This window comes from Prionailurus viverrinus, chromosome A3 (assembly GCF_022837055.1).
Source record: "Prionailurus viverrinus isolate Anna chromosome A3, UM_Priviv_1.0, whole genome shotgun sequence".
Taxonomy (NCBI): domain Eukaryota; kingdom Metazoa; phylum Chordata; class Mammalia; order Carnivora; family Felidae; genus Prionailurus; species Prionailurus viverrinus.
The window spans coordinates 76850145-76871780 of NC_062563.1; the positions used below are offsets into that span (position 1 = coordinate 76850145).

The 21636-nt window shown below is 36.1% G+C and overlaps 1 protein-coding gene across 7 annotated transcripts in view; it reads left to right on the plus strand.

The window, feature by feature from the left end:
* Positions 1 to 21636, plus strand: part of VRK2 (VRK serine/threonine kinase 2) — a 104476-nt gene that overhangs the window by 35035 nt on the left and 47805 nt on the right. The gene's annotated exons all lie outside the window — the stretch shown is intronic.

Genomic DNA, 21636 nt, shown 5'->3' on the forward strand with positions numbered 1-21636 from the left:
AGTTTGGCGTTTTCTTTAAAAGCTGAACATATTCGTAACATATGATCTGCAATTACACTGCTTGGTATTTACCCAAAGGAGTTGAAAACTTATATCCACACAAAAACCTACACACACATGTTTATAGCAGCTTTATTCATAGTTGCCAAAACTTGAAGCAATGAAGATGTTCTTTAATAGGTGAATGGATAAATCAACTGTAGTATATCCAAATAAGGCAATATTACTCAATGTTAAAAGAAGTGAGCAGTCAAGACATGAAAAGACATGGAGGAAACTTAAATGCATTTTACTAAGTGAAAATCTATATAATTCCAACTTTACAAGGTTTTGGACAAGGAGAAACTATGGAGACACTAAAAAGATCAGTGATTGTTAGGGCTTAGAGGGAAGGGAGTGATGAATAGGCAGAGCACAGAAGATTTTTAGGGAAGTGAAACTGTTCTGTAAGATACTACAATGGTGGATATATGTTGCTACACATTTGTCAAAACTCATAGAATGTTCAACACCAAAAGTGAGCCCTGTTGCAAACTATAGACTTTTAGTTATAATGATGTGTTGCTGTGTAAGGAATGTAAGTTCATCCATTGTAACAGATGTAATACTCTGGTATGGGATGGAGACTGTCTGGGGGGAGGGGCAGTGGGTATATGAGAACTCACTGTACTTTCCACTCAGTTTTACCTGAATTGCTCTAAATTTGCCAAAATTGAGTATAAATTAACTGCTTTAAAAAAAAGAATCTCTAAAAAATGTGGCTAGTGTGACTGAGGAACTGAATTTTAAATTTAACTTAATTACTAATTAATTTTTTATTTTACCTTGCTTTCTCTCCCCCACCCCCAGCTTTCTTGAGGTAGGATTGTCAAAAAAATGCATATGTTTAGGTTGTACAACATGATTTTTAAAGGTGTACAAAGTGATGATGTATATGTTGTGAAGTGATTGCCATCATCAATTTAATTAATGCATTTGTTTCATATAGCTACTGTTTTGTTTGCTTTTGTGGTAAGACCACTTAAGATCTACTCTTGGCAAATTTGAAGTACATAGCATTATTAGCTGTTGTCTCCATGCTGTATGTTAGAGCCGTAGAACTTATTCATCTTTTTGACCAACATCTCCCTATTTCCTCCACACACCCCCCACCACCACCCCCAGCCCCTGGCAACCACTTTTCTACTTGCTGGTTCAGTAAGTTTTACTGTTTTACATGCCACATATAAGTGAGATAATACAGTCTTTCTGTGTCTGACTTAATGTCCTCCAGGTTCATCCATGGTGTCACAAATGCCATATTTCCTTTTATGGCTGAATAATTCTGTTGCATGTGTATACCGCATTTTCTTTATTCATTCATCCATCCATCAGTGAACACTAAGGTTATTTACTTATTTTGGCTGTTGTGAAAAATGCTGCAGTAACACAAGAGTGCACATATCTCCTTAAGATAATGATTTATTTTCCTTTTGGTATATACCCAGAAGTCGGATTGCTGGATCATATGATAGTTGCATTCAGAGGAACTGCTTGACTATTTTGCATAAAGACTATACAGTACACAAGGGTTCCCTTTTCTTCACACCCTCCCCACTGGTTATCACTGGTTATCACTGGATAACACTGGTTATCTCTTGTCTTTTTCATAACAGCCATCTTAACAGGTATTGAGTGATGTCTCATTGTGGTTTTGGTGTTCATTTCCCTGATGATAATATTGAGCACCTTTTCTTATACCTGTTGGGCATGTGTATGCCTTCTTTGGCAAAATGTCTGTGCAGGTCCTTTGTATATTTTTCAGTTGGCTTATTTTCTTGCTAGTGAGTTGTATGAGTTCTTCTATATTTTGGATATTAACCCTTTATCATATCTATGGTTTGCAAATATTTTCTCCAGTTTGGTAGTTTGCCTTTTTATTTTGTTGGTGACTTCCTTTGCTGTGTGGAATCTTTTTGGTTTGAGGTAGTTCTACTTGTTTATTTTTGTCTTCATTGCCTATGCTTTTAGTGTCAGTTGAAAGAATCATTGCCGTGACCCATGTTCATGGATCGCAAGAACTAATATTGTTAAAATGTCCATACTACCCAACACAATCTACAGATTCACTGCAATCCCTATCAAAATTCCAATGGTATTTTTCATAGAAACAGAAAAGAGAATCCTAAGGTTCGTATGGGACCACAAAAGACCGTGAATAGCCAAAGCAATCTTGAGAACAAAGTTGGAAGCATCATACTTCCTGATTTCGAATATATGACAATGTTATAGTATAAAAACAGTATACTATTGGCATAAAAACAGTGGACCAAAACAGAGAGCTCAGAAATAAACTCACACAGATACAATGAACTAGTCTTTGACAAGGGTACCAGTAATATACAATGGGGAAGGGATAGTCTCTTTAATAAATAATGGTGGGCAACTGGATAGCTACATGCAAAAGAATGAAACTGGACTCTTATCTTATACCACACATAAAAATTAACTCAGAATGGATTAAATACTTAAATGTAAGGCCTGAAACCATAAAACCAGAAGAAAACACAGGAAGATAGCTTAAATTAATTTAAATTTCAATAACTACGTGTGGCTGGTAGCCACTGTATCAGACAAAAGAGATTTAACATTTTTTAAATTGACTCTACAAAAAATTTAAAAAGTCATAGTTGAATATTTACCTGAACTCTGAGGAGGAAGAAAAAATTTTTTAAATAATGGTACTAAAGAATAAATCCTAGAAAATATTGAGAAATTTCCAACTTTAAGATGTCTACGTTTAAAAAGTTGAAAAAATGAAAGAAATGAAGAAATGGAAAGTAGAATTATGACAGATATTTGAGGAGATGTATCAAACTCAAAAAAATTAATAAGAAAAACACTAAATATTTTCTTATAACAATGACTAAAAGGAATTAACAGAACAGAAAAGAAATACAGCTGTCAGAAATGGATAAACAATAGTTCACCATCACTAAAAAAAAGAGAGATGCAGAGGTAACATTTTCAAAGAACGTATCAGATTGGAAAAGCTTGAAATAATAATCTGATGATATCGAGCTGATGAAGTGCAGGCACTTGTAGACCGCCAGTGGGAATGTAAATTAAATGGGAGTAGAAGAAGAAATTAAGTTAATGGAAGGGCAATTTGGCAATGTATATTAAAATCCTGTAAACGTCTGCATACTTTTTTAAGGTTAGGTTTTGTGAAGTATAATTTACAAACAGTAAAATTCACCCTTTTAACTGTACAGCTTGATGTGTTTTGACAAATGTATATCATATAACCACCACTGCAATCATGATACAGAATGTTCCTATCATCCTCACACTTTGTCCTTCCCCCACGCCTGCTTAGTTCCCTTCTCTCACTCCCCTAACCGCTGGTGATGATTTCTGCCCCCATAGTTTTTGCATGTTTAAGGAATGTCATATAAAAATGGAATTATAGGGGCGCCTGGGTGGCTCAGTTGGTTAAGCGTCCGACTTCAGCTCAGGTCACGATCTCACGGTCCGTGAGTTCGAGCCCCGCGTCAGGCTCTGGGCTGATGGCTCGGAGCCTGGAGCCTGCTTCCGATTCTGTGTCTCCCTCTCTCTCTGCCCCTCCCCCGTTCATGCTCTGTCTCTCTCTGTCCCAAAAAAAATAAATAAACGTTAAAAAAAAAAAAAAATAAAAAAAAAAAAAATGGAATTATAGGATATATACCCTTGTGTCTGGCTTCCTTCACCGAGCATGATGTTTGGGAGATTTACCTGGGCTGTAGTTGTTAGTAGTTGATTCTTCTTTAATGATAGGTAGTATTCCAATGGAAAACTATCACAGGGTATCTGTTTACCTGTTGGAGATTTGTGTCTTTTCCAGTTTGGGGGCAATTATTAGTAAAGTAGCTATAAGCATTCACATAAAGTTATGTAGGTATATGTTTTAACAACTTCTGGTTAAATAACTAGGAGTGGGATTTCTGGATTATATGGAAGTATATGTTTAATTTAAAAGAAGCAGCCAAACTGTCTTCCAGAGCGGTTGTACCATTGTTATACATTCCCACCAGTGATGTGTAGTTCTCCACATCTTGCCACCACTTGGTTTCATTAGTTTCTAAAATTTTAGCCATTATGGTAAATGTGGTGTCATATCTAGTAGTCTTAATGTGCATCAGTTATGTAATGACTGATGATACGGAGCGTCTTTCATGTATATATTTGCCACTCTTTTATCTTCTTTGGTGAATTATATGCTCCCATTTTTAAATCAGATTTGTCTTAAGAGAGCTTTATTTTTTAAGGATAGGAACATTTTGTCAGATACTTGTTTGCAGATGCTTTCTACATCTGTAGCTTATCTTTTCATTTTCTTATCAGTGTCTTTCAGAAAGCAGTTGTTTTTAATTATAATGAGGCCCAGCTTATGATTTTTTTTTCTTTTTATGATTTGTGCTACTTCTGTCCTAAGCTAGGATCATAAAATGTTTTCTCATAAGTTTTCTTCAAGGGGTTTTATACAACTCTTATATTTAGATTCCTGATCTGTTTCAAGTTTGTATTTGGTGCCAGGTAAGGATCAAGGCTCTTTTCTAGGGGGAGGGTGGACATACATATGGGACATACATATGTATGTATACATACATACATATGATGTTGAAGTGAGCCCCAGTGAATTGCTTTCAGCTCCTCTGTCAAAATTATTGACCATCTATGAATGGGTCTGTTTCTGGATTCTCTGTTACAGTATCATACAGTCATTATCACAGTTCATGGTCTGGAAAGTAGGAGGAGTCTTCCAACTCTGTTCTTTTCTTCAAAATTATTTTGACTTTTCTGGCTACTTTGCAATTCCTTTTGTAATATTTTAGAATCAGTTTGTCAATTTCTGTCCCAAAACCTGCAAGGATTTTGATTGAGATTGTGAGTTTTTATAGCTAGTACATTTCTTGCTTTTATAGCTAGTAATATTACTTGTTCAACTTTGTCTGATATTAATGTAACCACACCCCTTTCTTTTGATTAATGTTTACATTATATAGCTTCTCCCTTCTTTTAATCTAATCAATCTCTAATTTCTTCGAGACAGTATGTTCATTTTGAGGCTATTTTTTAAGCTTTGCTAAAATGAGTCTCTAGTAGCCTTTACTTCTGTGGATAGTTTATTCCTGGTTCTATGCTGTGAAGTTCTGTGATTTCTAATGGAATTCCGTGTGAGGACTTAACTCTGGTTGGTCAGAACTCAACTCCCAGCTCTTTGTGAACCCTGGGAGTTATTCTTCTCCCTACTCCTATTGGTCGTTGGCTCCACCTTTTATACTACAGGTAAGGAGATACTTAGGCAGATTTTTCTGGAACTTCCTCCCCTCCTGCCCCTGCCCCTACCCCTACCCCCATGTAGCTCCCTCTTCTCTTCTTATAAACTCCTCTCTGCAATTTCAGGCTCTTTGGGAGCCTCGCTGAATTCAATGACTGTGTCGTCAGGATTGCTGTACTGCCGTTAGGATTTCCCTTCCTGTTCTTGAGTTTGGAATTGTCACCAGGCAGAAAGCTGGGGCATCTGTGGGACTCAACTAATCTTTTTTTCCCTCTTTTTCTCAAGGATCTCAGTCATATGCTGCCTATTTAATATCCAAAACATTTGTATCTTTCATTTTATGCAGTTTCCCCCAGGCAGTGGCAGTGTAAATCCAGTCACTGTATTCCTTTTTTGCCAAAAGCAAAAAGGGCTAGTTTTATTTTTTATTATTTTTTTAATATGAAATTTGTTATCAAATTGGTTTCCATACAACACCCAGTGCTCATCCCAACAGGTGCCCTCCTCAATGCCCATCACCCACCCCCCCTCCCTCCCACCCCCTCCATCAACCCTCAGTTTATTCTCAGTTTTTAAGAGTCTCTTATGGTTTGGCTCTCTCCCTTTCTAACTTTTTTTTTTCCTTCCCCTCCCCCATGGTCTTCTGTTAAGTTTCTCAGGATCCACATAAGAGTGACAACATATGGTATCTGTCTTTCTCTGTATGATTTATTTCACTTAGCATAACATGCTCCAGTTCCATCCACATTGCTACAAAAGGCCATATTTCATTCTTTCTCATTACCAAGTAGTATTCCATTGTGTATATAAACCACAATTTCTTATCCATTCATCAGTTGATGGACATTTAGGCTCTTTGCATAATTTGGCTATTGTTGAAAGTACTGGTATAAACACTGGGGTACAGGTGCCCCTATGCATCAGCACTCCTGTATCCCTTGGGTAAATTCCTAGCAGTGCTATTGCTAGGTCATAGGGTAGATCTATTTTTAATTTTTTGAGGAACCTCCACACTGTTTTCCAGAGTGGCTGCACCAGTTTGCATTCTCATCAACAATGCAAGAGGGTTCCCATTTCTCCACATCTTCTCCAGCATCTATAGTCTCCTAATTTGTTCATTTTAGCCATTCTGACTGGCATGAGGTGATACCTGAGTGTGGTTTTGGTTTGTATTTCCCTGATGAGGAGTGACGTTGAGCATCTTTTCATGTGCCTGTTGGCCATCTGGATGTCTTCTTTAGAGAAGTTCTATTCATGTTAATAGAAGTTCTTCTACTCATGTTTTCTGCCCATTTCTTCACTGGATTATTTGTTTTTCGGGTGTGGAATTTGGTGAGTTCTTTATAGATTTTGGATACTAGAAAAAGGGCTAGTTTTAAATAATTTGTGTGTGTGTACGTGAAATGTCTGCTCATGTCTTTTGCCTGTTTCTCTTTTTTTTTTGTTTTTTTATTCCCTCTCTTTTGAAGAGTTCTTTAAATATATAAGCCCATCATCTATTACAGATTTTACAAATATGTTCTTTCAGTTTGCCTTCTGTCCTTTGATTATATTTGTGATGTTTTATTGCCACATAGAAGGTGAAACTTTATTTTTAATGCGGTCAAATTATTAATTTTTTATTTACTATGGGTATTCAAGCATGATTAAAAACCTTGCTCCACAGAGAGATTTTATATGAATTTAATTGTATATTTTCATTTTTTACATTTAAATCTCTTATTAATTTAGAATTTATTCTTTTACATGAGAAGAAGTGTTGACTCAGTGTTGTCATTTTCTAAATGATTTTCTAGTTTTTCCAATGCTATTTTTTTTTTTTTTTTTTTCTTCAGGGCACCTGGGTGGCTCAGATGGTTGAGTGTCTGACTTGATTTCGACTCAGGTCATGATCTCACAGTTCTTGAGTTTGTGCCCCGCATTGGGCTCTGTGCTGGCAGTGTGGGGCCTGCTTGGGATTCTCTCTTTCTCCCTCTCTCTCTGCCTCTCTCCTGCTTGCGCTGTCTCTTGCTCTCAAAACAAACTTGAAAAAAATTTTTTTTGCCTACAGTGATATTAGATGCCACCTTTATCATATACTAAACTTCCATATGTACTTGAGTTCATTTCTGTACTTTCTACTGAATCCTTCTGGTTTGTCTAATTATGTTTAATTATAATACTAGTGCATTAATATCTGAGGCTTTATAACATAATGTAATATCTGATGAGGCTTTGTGCCTTGTAGCTTTCTTTTTCAGTATTACTCTAGATATTTATAGTTTCTATATTATTTTGTTTAGCTTCATTTAAAAAATACATGTTGGCTGGGGTGCCTGAGTGGCTCAGTCGGTTAACCGTCTGACTTTGGCTCAGGTCATGATCTCGTGGTTCATGAGTTCGAGCCCTGCGTCAGGTTCTGGGCTGACAGCTTGGAGCCTGGAACCTGCTTCAGATTCTCTTCAGAGTGCCTGCAGCTTGCACTCTGTCTCTTGCATTGTCTCAAAAATAAATAAACGTTAAAAAAAATACATGTTGGCATTTTTATTGGCATTTTGTTAAATTTTTAAATTAACTTGGGGAAGACCTGACATTTTTATGATGTATAGATGCTTTTCAACAGCAAGGAATGATTTTGTATTTCATCAGTATTACATTTATTATCTCTTGAGTATTTAAAAAAATTTTTTTTAATGTTTATTTATTTTTGAGAGAGAGAGAGAGAGAGAGACAGTGTGAGTGGGGGAGGCACAGAGAGAGAGGGAGACACAGAATCCGAAGCAGGCTCCAGACTCCAAGCTTCCAGCACAGAGCCCGATGTGGGGCTCAAACTCACAAACTGCGAGATCATGACCTGAGCCGAAGTTTGAAGCTTAACCGACTGAGTCACCCAGGCGCCCCTCTCGAGTATTTTAATTTTTCCTCATATTAAGTTTTTTATATTTCTTGCTATCCTTATTCTTAAAGATTAAACCACTTTTGTTGGTATTGTCACTGCTATTTTACTCTACTATTTTATCTTCTAAGTGATTATTGTTTGTGTATATGTGCATTGTTGATTTCTATATATTCATTTTATATCCTATTAATTTATTGACTTTGAGGTAGTTTTAGTAGTGATTATCTAGGGTTTTCTTAGGAAGCATTTCAGACACAAGTAGATGTAGTTGTCTTTCAGTTCTTGTATCTCTGATTTCTTTTGTCTAATTAATTGTATTGCTAGTATATCCAGTATGTAGTAAATAGTAGTGAAAGTAGTGATTATCCTTGCTTCTTCCTGATCTTAATGGAAATGCCTGAAGTTTACCCCATTAAATATGATGCTGGCTTTAGGACTAAGGTGTGCCTATGTATACGTATGTGAGTATGTGCATGTGTGTGTCCTTATAGTCATATCAAGGAAATCACCATCAATTCCTATGTTCTCGAGTGGATTTTTTGATTTTATGGGATGGGTATTGAATTTCATCAAAGATTTACTTAGTGTGTATGGAAATAATTACACATTTCTCTCAGATCAATTAATATGGTGTGATATATCACTGTGCTTCTAATATTGAATCAACCTTACTTTCCAGGAATAAATCCCACTTTGTTATAGTACATTATTTATTTAATATGGTGTTGAGGTATGTTCACTAATATTTTATGTAGTATTTTCATATAGGTATTTGTAAGTGATGTTGATCTGTAATTTTCTATTTTTGTACTATTTTTTTTTTAATTTTTTTTTCAACGTTTATTTATTTTTGGGACAGAGAGAGACAGAGCATGAACGGGGGAGGGGTAGAGAGAGAGGGAGACACAGAATGGGAAACAGGCTCCAGGCTCTGAGCCATCAGCCCAGAGCCCGACGCGGGGCTTGAACTCACGGACCGCGACATCGTGACCTGGCTGAAGTCGGACGCTTAACCGACTGTGCCACCAGGCGCCCCTGTACTATTTTTTTTATCAGATTTAGGTATCAACATTATACTTCATAAAAAGAATTTGTAAGTTTTACTTCATTTCCTATATTCTAGAACCATTTCTATTAAATTGGCACCAATTGGTTTTTGAATATGAAATCATCTGGTTCTGCTGTTTTTCTATGAGGCAGTTCCTTGTAATGTAGCTACCTCTTCCTATGGAACTGTTTAAGCTTTTTATCTCTACATGGGTCAATTGTGATAGTTATCCATTTTGTCTAGTTTTCCAAATGTATTTATTTTTTTTTCCAAATGTATTTCTATGGTGTTACGCATTGTAGTTAGTCTCTTCTGAATTTTAAATTTATTCTACTTCAATGGTTGTTTCCCTCTGGTTATTTTTTATTATTTCTTTCTTCCTTTTTTCTGCCTTAATAAAGGTGTTTCTTTTTCAACTCACTTGGATTCTGATTTGATTACTGAGAAATATTTTCCTTTTTCTATCTCATTAATTTCTGATTTTGCCTTTATTATGTCATTTCTTATCATCTTTTTATTTCACCCTTTTCTTTTTTTACTTGGTCTTCAGTTTCAGATCTATTTCATTTATTTTCATTAAAAATTATTTTATTTCTCTAAGTGTTTGAAGCCATGATTTTTCCTCTGGTCACAGCTTTATGTTGTACTCATCAATTTTAATATGTTTTTTATTATCTTATTCTTTTAGAAGATTTGTATTTCTTCTTCACCAAAAAGTTGTGCAGCAGCAGGTTTTTAAATTTTCATGTAGAAGGACCTTTTTAAAACTTTTGTTATTAAATTCTAGACTTGTAACAAGATGATCAGGATATTGTTTACTCTGATAATTTTACTCTTTGGAATGCCCTGAAGCCTTTATTGGTGACTTAGAACAAGGTCAGCTTTTGTCAGTATTCCACGTCTGTTTGAGAAAAAGGTAGTCTGTATTCTTATAGTGTATAGTTTAATATCTGTCCGAAAGAATATCTGTATTCTTATAGTGTATAGTTTAATATCTGTCCAAAAGTTCTATCTTATTGACTATATTATTTATGTCATCTATCCCTTTACTTAGTTTTTGTTCACTTGATTTGTTTTGACCAAGAGTGGTATTTAAAAATCTTCTGTTATTAGTGTGTTTCTATGTGGCCTCAAGGGCCAGAATCAAGTTCTGTAGTTTTTGTTTCATAAAGATCATTGCTGTGCTACTTGGTAAATATTCATTATTCATATTTGCTCTGTTTCATATGTGTTTTCTTTGATCTTATTCTTTAAGGTTTCTTTGGGTGGGAGGACTATTTATGAAAGCTCATATTTTTGTTGTAGTGATTGGCCTTGGTATCTATACCTTTTAAAGATGCTTTGGCTCACTTTATCCATATTTAACCTTTTGTTGCTACTATGATAGTCTTTTATGGTAGTTTTACTTCACTTACTACTAATTCACTATTGTTTATTTTACTTTCCTCTTTCCCTTAATGTTGTTTTCTTAGTTTTTAGTCCTACTACTTTACCTTGTCAGAACATGGGTCACCTGTATATTCTTCATGTATCACCAGCCTTGTTTTGGTCTTAGATGTAATTAAGTACATTAAATGCTCATCTCTCTGTCCTTTTACCAGAGTTACCTGCTCATCTTTAGATTGGATGAAACTAATGCTTTAGTAACTTGATTGCTCAAGAAGTGCCCAAGGGTACAAAATACCCTTGCATGTGTTACACTTTTTCAATAACATTGATCCCTGAGGGATAGCTTGAATGGGTTTAAAATATTTAGTTCACATGTTTTTCCTTGAATCTCTTGAAAATGCTAATCTGTTGTTGCCTTGTTTTGCATGTTGCTTTTAAGAATCTGCTGCTAGTTTAATTCTCTTAACCAGTATATGTTATTTGTTCTTTTTCCCTTGCTACCTTTAGGATTTTTATTTCTTTACTAATAATGTCTAATGGTGTTACCAGGATATGTTTAGTGTAGATGATCTTGTATCGGTTTTCCCAGATGTCTGGTGGGCCCTTTTGATATATAGATTCTTTTATTTTCAGAAAGTTTTCTTGGATTATAGTTTTAAATATTAATTCACTCTTCATGTATATTTTGAGTTAAAATTATGGCAAAAAGAACTTTGAGCAATAAGCTGTTTAATGGAGAGAAAAAACTGGAAAAAGAGATTCAACAGCAGAGAGGGAAGGCATTGTTGAATGACTTGGCAACAGAAAAAGCCAAAAATGTTGACATTTATACAACCTTTGTCAAAGCAGTAGAGTTGTAAAGATTGAGATAAACTTAGGAAATAGACCCAAAGAGGTGTTGAGTAGAAACAGCCATTTTAGTTAAGATGGAAAGAAAGGGTCCTGATAGGGATGATAGTCAAAATAAAGTTCTGGGTAGTCCATTGGGGGCACACTTGATGTTCTGAGCTGTTTTCATTTTACTGTGTTTTTTAAAAAAAAAAATCTCTTCAAATACTATTCAGACATGGATCAAACAGTGTTTTTCCTTAAATTCAGACAGGTAACCTCACTGAGAGTTGAATTAGCTCATTGTAGATTATTTTATTCTTCTTTTTCCCTATGTCTTCATTGCATATTGTCCATTTCTTCATAACTCATCTGATACTTTCCAAATTTGGATTATGAAGACTCCCAAAGTGTACACCATTTACCTTCTTTCTTTTGTCATCTTTATCATTTTTTGTTGAAAATTATGTTATATTGGTTTTTTTTTTATTTTTTATTTTTTGCATTTATTTATTTTTGAGAGACAGAGACAGATCACAAGTTGGGGAGGGGCAGAGAGAGAAGGAGACACAGAATCTGAAGCAGGCTCCAGGCTGTGAGCTGTCAGCAAAGAGCCCGACACAGGGCTCGAACTGACAAACCACGAGATCATGACCTGAGCCGAAGTTGGACTTTTAACCAACTGAGCCACCCAGCAGCCCCTGTTATATTCTTTAATAACATTATGTTTCTAAATCTATACTTCCCTGATAGATAAGTAGGCAACATCCTCTTAGTCTACTTAAGTTTCCTAACTTCTGTTTAGAAAGCTCACTGACTTTGGAGTATGATATGGCGTTGTACAACTGATTACTGGCAATGAGGCTTATGGGTGCCATTATGATATTTAGAGAACAAATGTGCCTTTCTTATTTCATTGCTTAAAATGGCATTACCAGAAATGACATCAAGTGGTGGTTTTGCCATGGAGTACCACCCACTTGGCTGTATCTGACAGTGTCATTAGTGAAAAAAGGTGAGGCACATTAGTTAAAATCAGGGTTTGTGCACATCTTTTTATATCTTTCTATTTCAGAGGTGCAGTTGCTGTCCCACGTGTAAAAGGTCACTTTGTTGATTAGAAGGACATCACTTTTTTAAAGTTTTTATTTCAACTCCAGTTAGTTAAAATGCAGTGCAATATTAGTTTCAGGTATAAACACTTAATATGCAATACACCGTGCTCATCATGACAAATGCCTTCCTCAATCCCCATCACCCTTATGACCCCCGCCCCCTAGCCTCCCCTCTGGTAACCATCAGTTTGTTTTCTAGACTTAAGAGTCTGTTTCTTGTTTTCTCTCTCCCTCTATTTTTACCTTTGTTCATTTGTTTTGTGTCTTAAATTCCACATATGAGTGAAATCATATAGTATTTTTCTTTCTCTGACTGACTTAATTCACTTAGATAATATTCTCTAGCTCCATCCATGTCATTGTAAGTTGTAAAATTTCATTCTTTTTTATGGCTGAGTAATACTCCATTTGTGTGTGTGTGTGTGTGTGTGTGTGTGTGTGTGTGTGTATGTGTGTGTATCTTTAAAACATTTTTAATGTTTATTTATTTTTGAGAGAGAGAGAGAGAGAGGCAGAGAGCGAGGGAGACACAGAATCCAAAGCAGGCTCCAGGCTTTGAGCTGTCAGCACAGAGCCCCATGTGGGGCTCAGACCCACATGCGGGATCATGACCTGAGCCAAAGTCAGACACTTAACCAACTGAGCCATCCAGGCACTCTTTACCACATCTTTATCCATTCATCAGTCAGTGGACACTTGCCTTGTTTCCATAATTTGACTATTGTAGATGCTGCTGCTATAAACATTGGGGTGCATGTATCCCATTGAATTGGCATATTTGTATTCTTTGGGTAAATACCTAGTAGTGTGATTCCTGGATCGTAGGGTAGTTCTATTTGTATCTTTTTGAGGAACTTCCATACTGTTTTCCAGAGTGGCTGCACCAGTTTGTATTCCCACCAATAGTGCAAAAGTGTTCCCCTTTCTCTATATCCTTACCAACACCTGTTGTTTCTTGTGTTGTTGATTTTAGTCATTCTTGTGTTGTTGATTTTAGGTGTGAGGGGATATCTCACTGTCATTTTGATTTGCATTTCCGCATTTCCCTGATGATCAGTGATGTTGAGCATCTTTTAATGGAAGCACATCATTTTTTCATGCACCAGCTTATAACCCTGCTTTTACATGAAGTCTTTCTTGATGATTCTGGTTTATACTGATTCCCAATTTCCTTTAGCTTCTAATGTTTTTTTTAAACACATGAGCCCTCAAGTCTTAGTTGTTTCATATTGTCTTATGAACTAGAATGGACTCCTTGAGACATGTAGATATGTATACTTCCCTTCTTTTGTATTTCTCACAGCATCTAGGTTAGTGTTGCTTTTGTAATTACCCCTCAGGAAATACTTTATTGACCGCTCAGGACGAAAGGATAGTCTTGATGCAATGCCTGTCATCTCTCTTAGTGCCCAGAGCACCCTGACTCTTCAGGGCCTCCACCCGACCACACTCCATGTGTCTCTGTCCCAAAGCTGCCTGGTAAGTGAAAGAGAAAGGCCCTCACAGGTAGAGAAAACAGTTCTGCGTGTCAGCATCTGGAGTATGGCTTAGGAAACCTGTGATTTTTAAAAACACTTGCTTGACTACTGGGAGTTGTGTTGGACTGAAAGTCAGGAGATGAGGTTTCAGACTCAGCCCTAACATTGAGCAGGCTTGCAGCCTTCGGCAAATGATTTAACCTGTGAGGATGTTAGCTCTCCAATCTATAAAATGTAAGCCTTTGACTGAGTGATATTAAAATTTCCTTCTAGCTCTAAAATTCTGTGATTCTCTGAAAACATGTTTCCAAATGCTTAATGCTCATTGCAGAAGGTAATGTTTCTTATAATGTTTCCAAAGCGTCCACTTATTGTTGCATAGCTAAGGAAGTTAAAAAGCTCAAATTTAGAAAAACAAAACAAAATAAAAAAACCTTAATGATCTGGGAGAGGGAATTGTAGTACCTGACCTGTATCTGGTGGCAAAATGCTCACTTTCATCCATAGGGTAGGGTCATAAGCCTCATTAAAGTTGCTTGTTCGCTGTTTGCTAGAGGGAATTCTAACATAATCCATTTATCAGTTACAGTTTCTTGTAAGATGGAGTGCAAATGTGTGTTTGTAAGAATTTTTCATGGTATATGCACATAATATGGTACCATTTTTAGAGGCAGCATTTCCTTTGTTGAACATTTATAAAATTTAGTCCTGGTGATATACTTCTGTATTTCATTATCTTTGGAGTGGTATTGTATGTCTTAGCTTGATGACACCATAATATTACCAGATGGTACAGCTGGTAAGGCTACTTTAAAGTATTTTGGTATCACATGGATAGGATTATACTGTAGATTAAATAACATGGTGGTGTTTATAGTCACTTGTAACGTGCAATAGCATGCACGTCATTTTCTTTCTTCCTAGTGAGGTTCTGCTCTACATTTTTAGTTGAGCAAAGGGACTTTGAAACTTATTCCTATGATTTTAGTTACTTGAACTTTTAAAATTTTATGAGTTTTATGTTAATGGAATTGTTTGTAAAATACACACTTTCACTGAATTTTTTTTGTCTCAACATAATTTGTCATCTGAATATGTTTTTAAGATGTAATACCGTGTGTGTATCTCTACTCATGGATTAGTTTTACAAACTTACTATTTGGAGATTTTTTCAGTATGATTTGTCAAATAAAAATAAAGTCAGTTCCAAATTTTATTTCAATCTAGCATTCTTTAATGTTTAATGCTGCTATGTTTTACTACATTCTGATTAAATTACTTTAAAATCATTGAAGTAATCAAATGTATTTTAGCTCTGTTATCTGATACTGAATAGTGTTCCTATTATCAAAATTTATTCTTAACGTGTATATTAAGATGTCTGATTTTAAATCAGATTAGATCCATATAAAAAGAAATAATTCATACTCAAAATACTATGCAAATGACAGTAATATGAATATATACTACTGGAGTGTTATTGAAAGGTGGTGATGAGTGGAAAATATTGAAGAAAACAGCATAATAATTATAATTTAGAAGCCATGGTCTCCATATTTAAAATTAATATTTTGTGAAGCTTATTTCCCAGTGCTGGGACTCTGAGACAAGTGAGAACCTGTTAAGTAGATAATTGTGCCTTTAGGAGGACACAGTTTTTTTAACCTTTTGTTTTGAAAAATTTGAAACATAATAATACAGAACTCCAGATACCCATCACTTTGATTTAAAAATTAACATTCTGAAATTTTATTTTATCTATTTTTTGGCTGAAAGGTTTTAAAGCAATTAAACAGATATCATGTCATCTTATCTCTAAATACTTATGTATGCATTTTCAAAAAACGAGGACAATTCACTGTGTTATCAACATGCTATTACTTAACAAAATTAACATCATTCCTTCATGTCAGGTATGATTTTATATGTTCTATTTTCTTTCTCCTTTCTCCTAAAATTCATTAGAAAATGGGAATATAAGCAATTTTTATTCTAATTGTACTTAAACACTTTTTTCCTTTTTACAAAATTACTTGTTGTAATAGACTTCTGTGCTCTAATTTTCCTTTCTATAAATTGAGTGACGTAGATCATGAGATCTCTTGGACCCCTTTTAGCTCTCATAGCCTCTTTCTTCCTGGACAGGACTGGTTATAAGCTACAAATCTCACTTAGGAAACTACTGGTACAGAACCACGTGAGCGTATTTCTCTCAGTTAAATGTCCATCAGGAGAGCAAGTTTCTAGTCTTGTATACAAGAAAACAGAGATTATGTTTTATTCACTGATGTGTATCCAGCAGCTGGCACAGAGCATGGCATATAATAAGCACTCAATAAATAAATGATGACTGAACAGTGAGTAATTGAATAGGTTAATGCACAAATGAATTGATTAATTAGTCATTCGATGTTCAGGAGTAACAGGCAAAGCCAATCAAGTAGAGCTGGATAGAGTACAGTAACATATAGCAACTAAATTCCTACTGGGAGAAATCTATCCAGTGTCAAGAGATCATTAGTACTTTATATTGCCATTATCAGTGTTTTCTTAGAGATAGAGCTCTGCCAGCATATCCATGAAGAGAAACTGAGAAATAGGGGCTGCTCTGGATTAAATTGTGCCCTCTCAAAAGATGTTGAAGTCCCAACCCCCAGCATTTGTGCATGTGACCTTATTTGGAAATAAGGTCTTTTTGAGTTACCAAGAGGTCATTAGAGAAGGCCCTAATCCAGTATGGTTGATATTACAAATGGGGAAACTTGGACACAGAGAGAAACCAGACATGAAGAGATGAAAGACAGTGTGAAGAAATAGGAAGAATGCCTCCTCTAAACCTTGGAGCACCTGAGATCACTTGAAGCTAGGCGAGAGGCATAGAACAGATTATCCCTCACATCCCTCAGAAGGGATCAACCCTGCAAACGCCTTCATGGCAGACATGTAGCCTCGAAGACTATGAGATGATATATTTCTGTTTTTGTTTAAGCCACTCAGTTTGTGGTACCTTGTTATAGCAGTAGCCCTGCAAAACTAATACAGGAACATAGACAAATCTTTGGGTGGAAGTTGATATAAGAACATTTCCAAACAATTTTAATAAAAAATTCAGGCACCAGGATAGGGGGGAAAAAACGGAAAGAGGAAAAAGTTAAGAACAGAGGGGAAAGAGAAGTACCCTAGGGTACTTTTGTTTTGCCTAGGGCCACTCCAGGCTGGGCCAAATCACTTAGTGTTTCTAACATAATTTATTCTTACACATGGGATCTCAGGCAGTTAATTCTTGACCATGTGTGGTGGAATCTTCATGATAATAGACTGCTTGTTTATTCTGGAACTAAATGTCTTTGTTTAGAGCCACTGACCTGGGTGGCTCAGTCAGTTGAGCGTCCGACTCTTGATTTCAACTCAGGTCATGATCCCAGGGTCATGGGTTCAAGCCCTACACTGGGCTCCCACACTGAGCATGGAGTCTGCTTAAGATTTTCTCTTTCTGTCTCTCTTTCTCTCTCTCTCTCTCCTGCTCCCATCTCCCCTGCTTCTTAAAACAAAAAAAGAACCTTTAGAAAAATAAATAAATGTCCTTGTTCAGAAGATACTAAAAAAGGGTGGTTTACCTTTTCCTAATCCCAGGCAAAAAGGTTTTATTAGAAAAAGATGGCAACTATTTGCATAACTTTCAATACAGATTTAGTGTAGAAATAGTTGAGGGTTTGAGGATATGAGCTCTAGAATCAGATTCTCTGGCTTTGACTTCTGGCCCTGCTCTTACTAGCTCTGTTTTCTTTGCCATATTATTTTACCTGCCTGTGCTGTTTCCACATCTAAAGCTAATAAGAGAACTTCCCTCAAAGAGGTATTTTAATAATCAAATGATTTAAAATTTTTTTTTCAACGTTTATTTATTTTTTGGGGGACAGAGAGAGACAGAGCATGAATGGGGGAGGGGCAGAGAGAGAGGGAGACACAGAATCGGAAACAGGCTCCAGGCTCTGAGCCATCAGCCCAGAGCCCGACGCGGGGCTTGAACTCCCGGACCGCGAGATTGTGACCTGGCTGAAGTCGGACGCTTAACCGACTGCGCCACCCAGGCGCCCCAATAATCAAATGATTTAAAATGTGAAAGGCTTAGGCAAATATCAGGCACGTAGTAAGCACTCAGTAAATAATAGCTAGAAAATAATTTTATTATTTTTATACTTATGCTGAAAGAATACCGTATCTTATTTTGCTCTCCAAGAATTCTTTCGATTTATGAAAAAAGATATAATGATGTTCTGGTTAAATATTAAGAAGATGGTAATGAATTGGATGTAATAAGTGTAGTTCTCCCCGGGTGTGTAGTTTAATGATAGATGTCTCTCAAGTTGTATGGAACAGAACACCCAGGGTCTATTTTCTATGTAAGGGAAAAGATTTTACATTTATGAGTGTGTATGCACTGTAAATATAGGATGGCCCATTTAACAAATTACCTATCCCCAAGAATATGGTTCCCAAGAGAGTTAATGCTGTTGAAAAATTAGTGTTTTCCTATAATCAATACAAGCTTATTGAGTGCCTACTGAGTCCCATTGGTCATATTATTTCTATTTCTGAAGGCGAGATGCATACTTGACCAAGGAATATTTGAGCATCCTGATTCACAAAAGGCTATATATAGGGGTTTTATTTTGTTTTGTTTTGTTTTTAGTTATTATGGGAAGATGGCCTTTTTGAATTCTGAATCAACTCATTAAGCTGCATAAGTTGGATGGGTTAAGATGTACCCCTGTTTAGAGGCTATTAAAAAACTGGCACCCCAAGGGACTGTGCATGTAAGAATGGTGTTGGTGTCGGCAACCTCAAATACTGTCTTTGAAATCATTGGAATTTACAGTTAAAGTAGAACAGGTGGCTATTTTGAATGTTGGATAGCTGTGTTTTATGTAGATACAGCTTCCATGTGGTGAACCTGTTTATAATATTATAGCAATGACAGTTAAATTATATCAGCTAACGTTTTGGAGTATCTACTATTTACAGATATACCAAGCACTGAGAATGCTTACTGACATGCTGAAAACTCTTAAGTTCAGACTTGATTTAGACAAAAAGGAAAACCATAAATTGGATGCAATTCAGATTCTCCTCTTCCATTGCCTATTTATTTTGTTAAAGGACAGACACAAATTATGTGCTTTGATAGCACGTTGGAAATTAGAAAGAAAGGGTATTGTAGGTTCTTTCATACAATTCTTGAGAACTTGTGTCAGAAGGACAAATTGGAAAGAGACTGTAATTGGAAAGGTTTTCTTTTGTGGGTGAAAGGCATTTTTAGTAAAGAAGCAATTGCTAGCATATGAACTATTGAGGGAATTTCCCCCAAAGTCTGGAAAGCATATTAAGTCACAGCCCTATTTGATCAAATAGGCTTTCACATAATGCTTAGGGGAAAAAAAAAAAACTAAGCTGGAATAGAAAAACAGGTCATGGGTTCAAAATGCTAATATCATTTAGAATACTGCTAAGTGCCTCTCAGGATTTTGTTATGATGCTTGAATTTATAGTTCCATTTAAAGGAGCCATGGACTTGAGCCTGACGGAGCAGTAGATGCCGTAAAGAGATGATGATAAGAGGCATAGCTCGTCTGCCATCTCTTCATATGTTAACCTCATGGATGTGTCTTTAAGTCTCTCACTCTCAGTGAATGTTACATATAAAGAAAACAGGATAAAATTCCAGATTTGAAGTAGAGTAGGTAGTTATGAGATCTAAGAGGGAAAAACCTCCAACATAGAAGGCACATTTTTTTTTAAAGAATAATCGCATGTTGCAGCCATCAGAAAACAGAGGCTTCAGACTTTTTACAGCTCAGATAAGGTCAGACTATAGTTTTGAAAAATACATTTCATGCTGATTCTAATAAGCATCACATTTGAAAAGTAAGTCGGAACCTTTTAAAAGTTGCATTATTTCGTCTAGACTGTAGTGGTGATGCAACATTACTGGCAAAAACAAGAAGAAAAAGAAAAAAAGAGAAGCTGAAAAACAAAGTACTGGACAAGAAGAGAATAAAAAGCACGGGTTTATATCAAAACATAGTAGCATCTATGAGGTTACACGTCAGTTTTTAACAGACATGAGTGATGTTTGTGAACAGAGCCATGTTGCTTACACATTGCATGCTTCATTCCTGCTTTGGCATGCAGAGATTTTCATTAGTTCATAAGCACTTAGTTTACTGTGAAGATTTTCACACTATTGTATCTTGTTGATAGAATAGGGAAATATTATACCCTATTCAAATAAGATAAATGCTGGCTTTTTAAAAAATGTGTTTAAAGTTGCTGACTAAGACTATGTTCTTGCTAGAGTTTTAAGAGTGGTTTTTTTTTAAGTTTCCACTTTAAAAAGTCATGAATAGTAACTATCTCTCTCCATAGTGTAATTTCCAACGAGAGCTTAAGAGACACATTTCTTGATACGGCAAGGTGTGCCAGTTAAAAAGATTTAATTGTATAAAATAGCGTGAAAAATGATAAGACACGAGATTGTATAACAAAAATTTAAGTTCTTGAAAAGTGAATTGCATCTTGGGGCTAAATATATATCTCTAATGTATACTGAAAATGCAAAGTGGAGGTAGAGTAGTAACGTGGTTTAATGGGTGGTCACATGCCACTGAGCAGTGATATTTGCTCACAATTGTGTCTTGTTTCTCGCTTCTCTCTCAGCTCCATAATCTCTTGCACCCCTTCTCCAGCTGACATCTTTCCTGTCCATCACATCAAGTGTTGAGAAATGCTTCCATTTGAGCCAGTGTGGCTGCTTAGGATTCCCAGTTGCTCGGGCAGCCAGATTTGACTCTTGATGGGAAAGAGGTTCTTTACTTTTTTCATCAACTATGAGCGTGTCCCTCAAATTTGCATAAACTGAAAGAATCAGGAACTGGTTGGGTGAGGTTGTTAGCCACCAATCAACCAGTTTATTTTTGGTACAAAAATGAATAAATCATTTTCTTTCCAAACTTCTTCCTCCTCTGCATTCTTTATTCATCGAATCCTCCCTTACCAGCCAACCATACCATTCTTAGAGTTGTCATTGATCCACTTATCCAGTAACTGTGGTTCTCCGTGGTCTCCCTTCTTTTGTTCACCAGTGCCCTAGTCCACCCTCCCATCACCCTTTGCCCGGACTATTGTTATCTTCTCCCAAATGAATTCTCTGCTTCCCTTTCCTCATCATGGTGCTGCCAGTACTGATAATATTATTCCTTGCCAAAAGCCTTTGGTGACTTGTATTTGCATACTAAAATTGTGTTCTAGCTTCTTAGCACGGTTTTGGAAACTGTGCTAACTGATGATAACCAGTTTTTTTCTGGCTTTTGTTGTATTTCCAGTAGCCTCTGCACTCCCAACATGCATTGACCCATACTCTGGTTTTCCTTCTTGTGTTACTTCTTTTCCCTATCTCTATTTGTGGAAAGCTTAGATATTTGTCAAGACCCAACACAAATGTTTCTTTCTCTGAGTCTTTCAATTAGAAATAACTTCCCCTTGCTCCAAAGTGTTGCTAACTTTGGGGTACCTGGGTGGCTCAGTCAGGCGTCCAGCTTCAG